A 6,413-nucleotide genomic window follows, 5' to 3' on the forward strand; every position below is an offset into this window, starting at 1 on the left:
TAGTTGACAGGCTCAGCTGGAAACTGGCATAGCTTATTCTGCCATATTCTACTGGTCAAAGCTGTTAGAGAACCTGCCCAGATTCAGGGGGAGGGAAATTGGACTCCATCTGTCAAAGAGTGGAGTAGCAGTTTGGGGCCATCTTTAATCTTTCACTGGTGCATTGGCAGTGTTGGGAGGGGTAGGTAACTGAATTACAGAATACCCTTCTTATTCATTATTACTATTTTTTTTTTTTTAAAGAAATTTTCTTCTGGGTTAAAATTTACCATGCCCAGGCAGAGTTCCAAGGTAAACATATTTTGTTATTGTTATTGGCAAAGGGGTAAACAGGAATAAAATTTGGGTATGGAAGAGGTTTTTAATGATGTAGACAAGAAAATAAACTCTAGAAGAATGACAGATTTCCTAGTCTCCTTCCTCCCAAGGAAGCATAAATAGCTTATTCTTACAAGAACTAACTTGTGACGTTGCTTTTTCTTACAGTAAATTGTGATAATTTGCAGAATTTAAGAAATTGGTTTTGAAGCAGGTTGATGAATTGCATGTGTCATCAAAAAAAGCAGAGTATGTCAGTCTTCACTCCTTAAGAGCTTGCTAGGCCAGACTTGTCCCTTCCTCTTAACGCAGTCCCCTCTGAACATATTCTTTTAGATAATGTCAGTTAAGTGCTTTGGGAAATGATGAAATGGGTTGAAACCAGCATGGTTCATAATTTTCCTAATTCTTTTGCTTAAAATGGGCCCCTGCTTGTCTTTTAAGGTGTGTACCTTTCAGAGGTTTAAAGACTAATGGTTGAGGTTTTTCTTTTCCTGATTAGATTTTAAAAGTGAAACTCCCCTTTTGGGAATTTGTTGTAGAACTTGAACTGCCCTGCATTCTGGGGTGTGTGGAGTGTTCTCTCACCTTTTGCTGTTCCCTAATTGTTTGTCTCCCATCATATACCCAGACCCTTATTATAAATACCTGTGAATTTTTTTCTGATTCCACAGTACATTCATGTTGGTTGTCAGTTGCTTCTCTTAAAGCACTGACTTATTGTGTACATGTTTGAGATCATTGTTAGCTGTTTGAGTGCCAAGCCCATCTCCGTCATGTTTTTTTTGTTTGTTTGTTTGTTTTTGAGAAAGAGGGCACACGTGTGCCAGAGCCTGGGGGGAGGAGGGGGGGCGGTTCAGAAAGAGAGGGAGAGACACAGAATCTGAAGCAGGCTCCAGGCTCTGAGCTGACAACACAGAGCCCTGATGGCGGGGCTGAAACTTGTGAACCTCGAGATCATGACCTGAACCGGAGTCAGGCGCTTAACCAACTGACCCACTCAGGCGCCCCCATCTCAGTCATCTTTATTTCCTCCACAGTGCCTCACCTTATGCTTTGCTTAAATTATTTATTTTATTATAGTGTATTTATTTATTTTGAGAGAGAGAGGGCATGTGCATGGGTGGAGAAGGGGTGGGGGGAGAGAATCCCAAGCAGGCTCTGCACTGTCAGCCCAACACAGGGCTTAAACTCGCAAACCCGTGAGATCATGACCTGAGCCAAACCCACTGAGCCACCCAGGCGCCCCTAGGCTTTGCTTAAATTAAATGTGTTGAGTGGAATATACTCGTAGGTGCACAGTATTCCACTAAAACCAAGGCTTAGCGGAAACTAGTGTTATTCAAAAGCAGAAAATTATATTATGAAGAAGGCATATCAGATACTAATAATGGCAACTGATATTTCTGTAGCACTGTATAGTATACAAACTCTTTCACTTAAGTTTAATTGTACACTTCTGACTACTATTGGAGGGTTGCAGGTATTTCCTCTCCTTAACAGATGAGTAAGAGAGTCTGGAACTTGCTCAAGCTCACTCACCTAGAAAGAGGTAGAGCTGGAACTCAGATCTAGTATATAATGGTCTGAGGCAATTCTGTAATTTATATTTTTGATTTTTATTCAAGGTAGATTCTGTTTTAAGAAGAAACAATGTCTGAATATATACATTGAAAGATGGTAATTGAATTCTTGACTTTACTATAAGAATTTCTTTACTGTTTCTAGTGATACATTAACCAGAGATTTAATTTGAAACATCTTGATTTATATCATCCATTGGCAATATATTGGATATAGAAGTTCCTTTTTATAATTTTTAATATTTTGAAACTTAAAAAAATAGCTTGTGTATTTTCTTGTGCAAGTTAACAAATGTTAATAAAATCTCACCAGTTAGCTTCACGCTACATAGTATTCTGTTAGAGTACTGTAGACACACAGAAAATGATTTGAGTGACTGTTTTCTCAATTTTCTGTAGTACAACACATAATTAGTACCATTAGTACCATTCTGGATGAAGAAGAGAGAGGTCAATCTATTATATGCAAAAGATGCCTTAGGGAATTGCTCTGTAAACTGCTCAGAACCAAATCTATCCAAAGAACTTATGACCCTTTTTTTTTTTTATGAAATAAGAACAGTTTTATCTTTTTAAATTGTTGAAAAAAACATTTCTGTGAAAATTCTATGAAATTCAAATCTCAGTGTCCTCAAATAGTTTCATTGCAACACTAGCTACTCTCATTCATTTACTTAACTGTTGACAGCGGCTTTTGAGCTCCAGTGGCAGAATTGGGTAGTTGTGACAGAGACCACATGGTCTGAAAAGCCTGAAATATTGACAGAAAAGGTTTGCCAACTTCTGCCTTAGGGTACTAGTGCTTAATTCTCTCCTGTGGAACCTTGATTGAGAAAGGCTAAGACTTCTGGAAAGACACCTGTTAGACCGCTGCAGCGTTCTTTGTATTTAAGGGGACTGTGTGTATCACAACAGTTTTGAGAATTTGATCCTTTTTTTTTTTTTTTTTTGCTCTGGAATTGATATTCTTTGTCACTTGGCTTTGACAGTTGAAACCTGAATTGGGCACCCAGGTTTTATTTTGTTCTAACGTGCTGAGTTTGACTAATCCATTGTATTTGACACTTTGAAAAGCACTTTTTTTTAATGGCTTACATTGAGATTTGCTTCTGAGAAGCTACTAATTGGCAGTTCCAAACTGGACAGATTGAGGCCAGGTAAAGCCTGTAGGTGCCTGTCAGGCAGCAGCGAAGTTAAGAATCACTTGCTGCCAACACTAGGGAATTTTATTATCATTTTCATTTTTGAATAGATGAAGAATCATTAGATTCCTGGAGCTGCAGCTCTGAATAAGGAGACTGTATAGTCTGCCTCTGTGGAATATTCCCTTTGTCTCTGTAGCCTCATCATAAATTACTCTCTGCTAACCTCTTTCTGGCTTCAGTTAAAGATCCTTTCTCTGGTAAGTTTTTAATTAGGAAATGCAGAAATAGAACTGCTTGGGTTGTCATAACTTAAACTAGCCATGGAACTTTTAAACTGGAGAGGGAGCTGTGTAGCTTAGAACGTAACAGTTTATCAATGAAGACTTGAGAAAACGGGAGGGATGTGTTTTCTTCCTTAATGCTGTAGTTTTGTATGAAGCTGAAAGATAAGAAGGAGAAAGCTGTTGGCTTCTTCCTTTAAATTTATATTTTGTATACCTTTGATCTAGTTTTGACAAGTGAGGTTCTTCAACATCATGTTTTCCTGTAGAAGTAGATCTTGGGGCATGTGGGTGGCTCAGTCTGTTAAGTGTCCATCTCTTGATCTCCGCTCAGGTCTTGATCTCAGGGTTGTGAGTTCAAGCTCCGTGTTGGGCTCCACTCTGGGTACATGAAGCCTACCTAAAAAAAGTAGGGGCACCTGGGTGGCTTCTGACTTGGGCTCAGGTCTTGATCTCACATTTCATGAGTTTGAGCCCACGTCGAGCTCTGTGCTGATAGCTCAGAGCCTGGAGCCTGCTTGGGATTCTGTGTCTCCCTCTCTTTATCCCCCGCCCCCCATAAATAAACATAAAAAAATAGATCTTAAAAAAAAATCAAAGTTTAACAGAAGTCTTAAGGCATATCGACCAATAGTGTTGTAATTATTTGTGTAATTAAAATGAACTGCCTTGCAAATTGAGATGAATTGGCTCAGATTTCACATTCCTGCTGCCCTTCAGCAGTAGCAGCAGATGGCCAGAAAGTTGCAGTGAAGATAGAGGATGGAGGAGATGGGGAAAAGGGGTGGTAAGTACAGATCTACCACATCCGAGAGCCAGAACTCACTCTCTCTCTCTTTTAAAGAGTTTTATTTAAAATTAAAAAAATAAAGAGTTTTATTTAAATAGTCTGTACACCCTATGTTGGGATTGAACTCATGACCCCAAGACCAAGAGTCTCAGGTTCTTTCGCTCTTCTAACTGAGCCAACCAGGCGCCCCAGCAGAGCTCTCCTTTTAGAGTTGCTTTGTACTATTTCTTTTTCTTCCTTTTTTTTTTTTTTTTTTTTGTCTTTCTCACCAACCCCTTTTCTGGAGGAGGCGGGTGGTAAGTAATTTATAAAAACCTATTTCCCCCAGATGATTTGTCTCATTTAATGGTTTGTGCTTATGTCATTACTATTTTGATTTTATTTAAAATTTACTCTTTTTGATGAAACAGAGTTGTAATAATAGTAGGAGAATGTTCTGAAGGATAGCTTTTGGACTTATAATTTGATTTCAGTGCCTTGTGGGAGGCATTATGATGGTCCTGAGTAAGCAAATGAGTGAGACTTTGTGAGTTTGGTTGTCCTCTCCCCTCCTTTCCCATAGTCTTATCTAGGTTTCTCTTTCTCTGCCATATCCCTTCCTCTCTGCTGCCTTCTGCTCCCCTTTGCTGCTGCCATTTTTGCCTGCTGAAGGTACCTGTAAAATGGCTATGTTGTATCTATTCAACAAGTTGAGCAGGGGATCAATGGGGATCATTCACCCTGGACATGGCCCCAGTTAGGTTTTACTACTTGAATAGGGGCTTTTTCTAGCCCTTGAGTGGCCTGTCTAAAATGGAAGATAGACAAGAAAAAAGCATAGATGACTGAGACATACAATCAGTGATAGTTGTACATAAGTGTTAACATAAGCAAGATGGTTTTCTTTCAGCTGAAACTCTTTGGAGCCAGTCAGAAGAGGCTTTTTTGAAAGAGGTGAGGTTTTCAATCTGAGAAAGGATAGACTGAGATTAATAAAGGGATTTAAAAAACTGGGACTAGGAGAGCCTGGGTGGCACAGTCAGTTAAGCATCTGACTTCTGCTCAGGTCATGATCTTTGTGAGTTTGAACCCCGCATTGGGCTCTGTGTGCAGTTCAGACCCTGGAGTCTGCTTTGGATTCTGTATCTTCCTTTCTCTCTGTGCTCCCCTGCTCATGCTCTCTGTCTCTCTCTCAAAAAGCAAAAACAAGCGAACAAAAAATTAAAAATTTTTTTTTAAAAACTGGGACTAGGAATGGGAGTGGCAGTCAATCAATCAACAAATATTCTACTGTTTACTTTGTGCCTGGCATGGTTCTAGGCACTGGGGGTACAAGAACAAGTCCCTGCCCTCATGTAGCCTACGTGAGGGTGACACTTAATGCAGCAGAGGGCATAGGTGGGGGTATAGTGGGAAATAGTCTAAGAAGTGGAATAATGCCCGCCTTAAAAAAAAGGCCATAGTGAGTAGTTTTAAATATGATTTATGAGACCACTGAAGGGCTGCAGTATTGTTATTACGTTATTTGAGAAGGAGAATCTTTCTATGAGATACAGGGAATTGGAATTAAGGGATTTGACAATAGAGGCAACCCCCCCCCGCAAAAAAAGTTTTCATTTGTTTTATTCTTTTGCCTTTTATGTAGTAAATTTCTTATGTCAATATTTGGTATCAAGGGACAGGGATCATGGTAGAATTTCTAAGCTCTCTGAATTTAGTCTGCTCTTATTTTTCAAGGTTTTGTCTGCTATAACAGAGTTGAAAGGCATAAATTATTTCCATGGTATGATGGAATCTTAAGGTACAAATTACATACAAATCAGGCAAATCATTAGGTATGTAGACTTTTATCACTCTTCATTGAGGCAGAGGTCAACGTCTTTATTAACTTCTTAGGCCCTAGAGAAAGCATGATGATTTTCTGCTTTGGCCTCAGAGCCTTGTACAAGGTCAAATCACAGTTTCTTAAACCTGCAATTTCCTTGACCTTGTTGTTAAATTCTCATTTTTGCCCCTTGAAAATCTTTCATTTTTTCTTTTTTGAACAGGGTATGTTTCTTAGCTCTTCCTTCTCCAAACAATGTCCCAGCTCTCTAAGGTCCCATGGACTACCTCAGAATGACTCAGGCTGTCTTCTGTGTTCTCTGCCCACACTTCACATACTCATTTCCTAATTAAGATTACTTTGGTTATAAGAAATAGTTTCATTACAGCTAGTTTAGTAAGAGGGAGTTTTATTTTATTTATTGAGTCAGGCACTCTGTGTCAGGTGCTATTCTAGGTATTCAAGAATACAGGGAAATCTCAAGTTAATCCA

At 39.1% G+C, this 6,413-nt stretch overlaps 1 protein-coding gene across 2 annotated transcripts in view; it reads left to right on the forward strand.

Moving 5' to 3' along the window:
- ZFAND3 (zinc finger AN1-type containing 3) overlaps window positions 1–6,413 on the forward strand; it is a 324,262-nt gene that overhangs the window by 23,222 nt on the left and 294,627 nt on the right. The gene's annotated exons all lie outside the window — the stretch shown is intronic.

Source organism: Herpailurus yagouaroundi, unplaced genomic scaffold, assembly GCF_014898765.1.
Source record: "Herpailurus yagouaroundi ecotype Mexico unplaced genomic scaffold, PumYag 139, whole genome shotgun sequence".
Taxonomy (NCBI): Eukaryota; Metazoa; Chordata; class Mammalia; order Carnivora; family Felidae; genus Herpailurus; species Herpailurus yagouaroundi.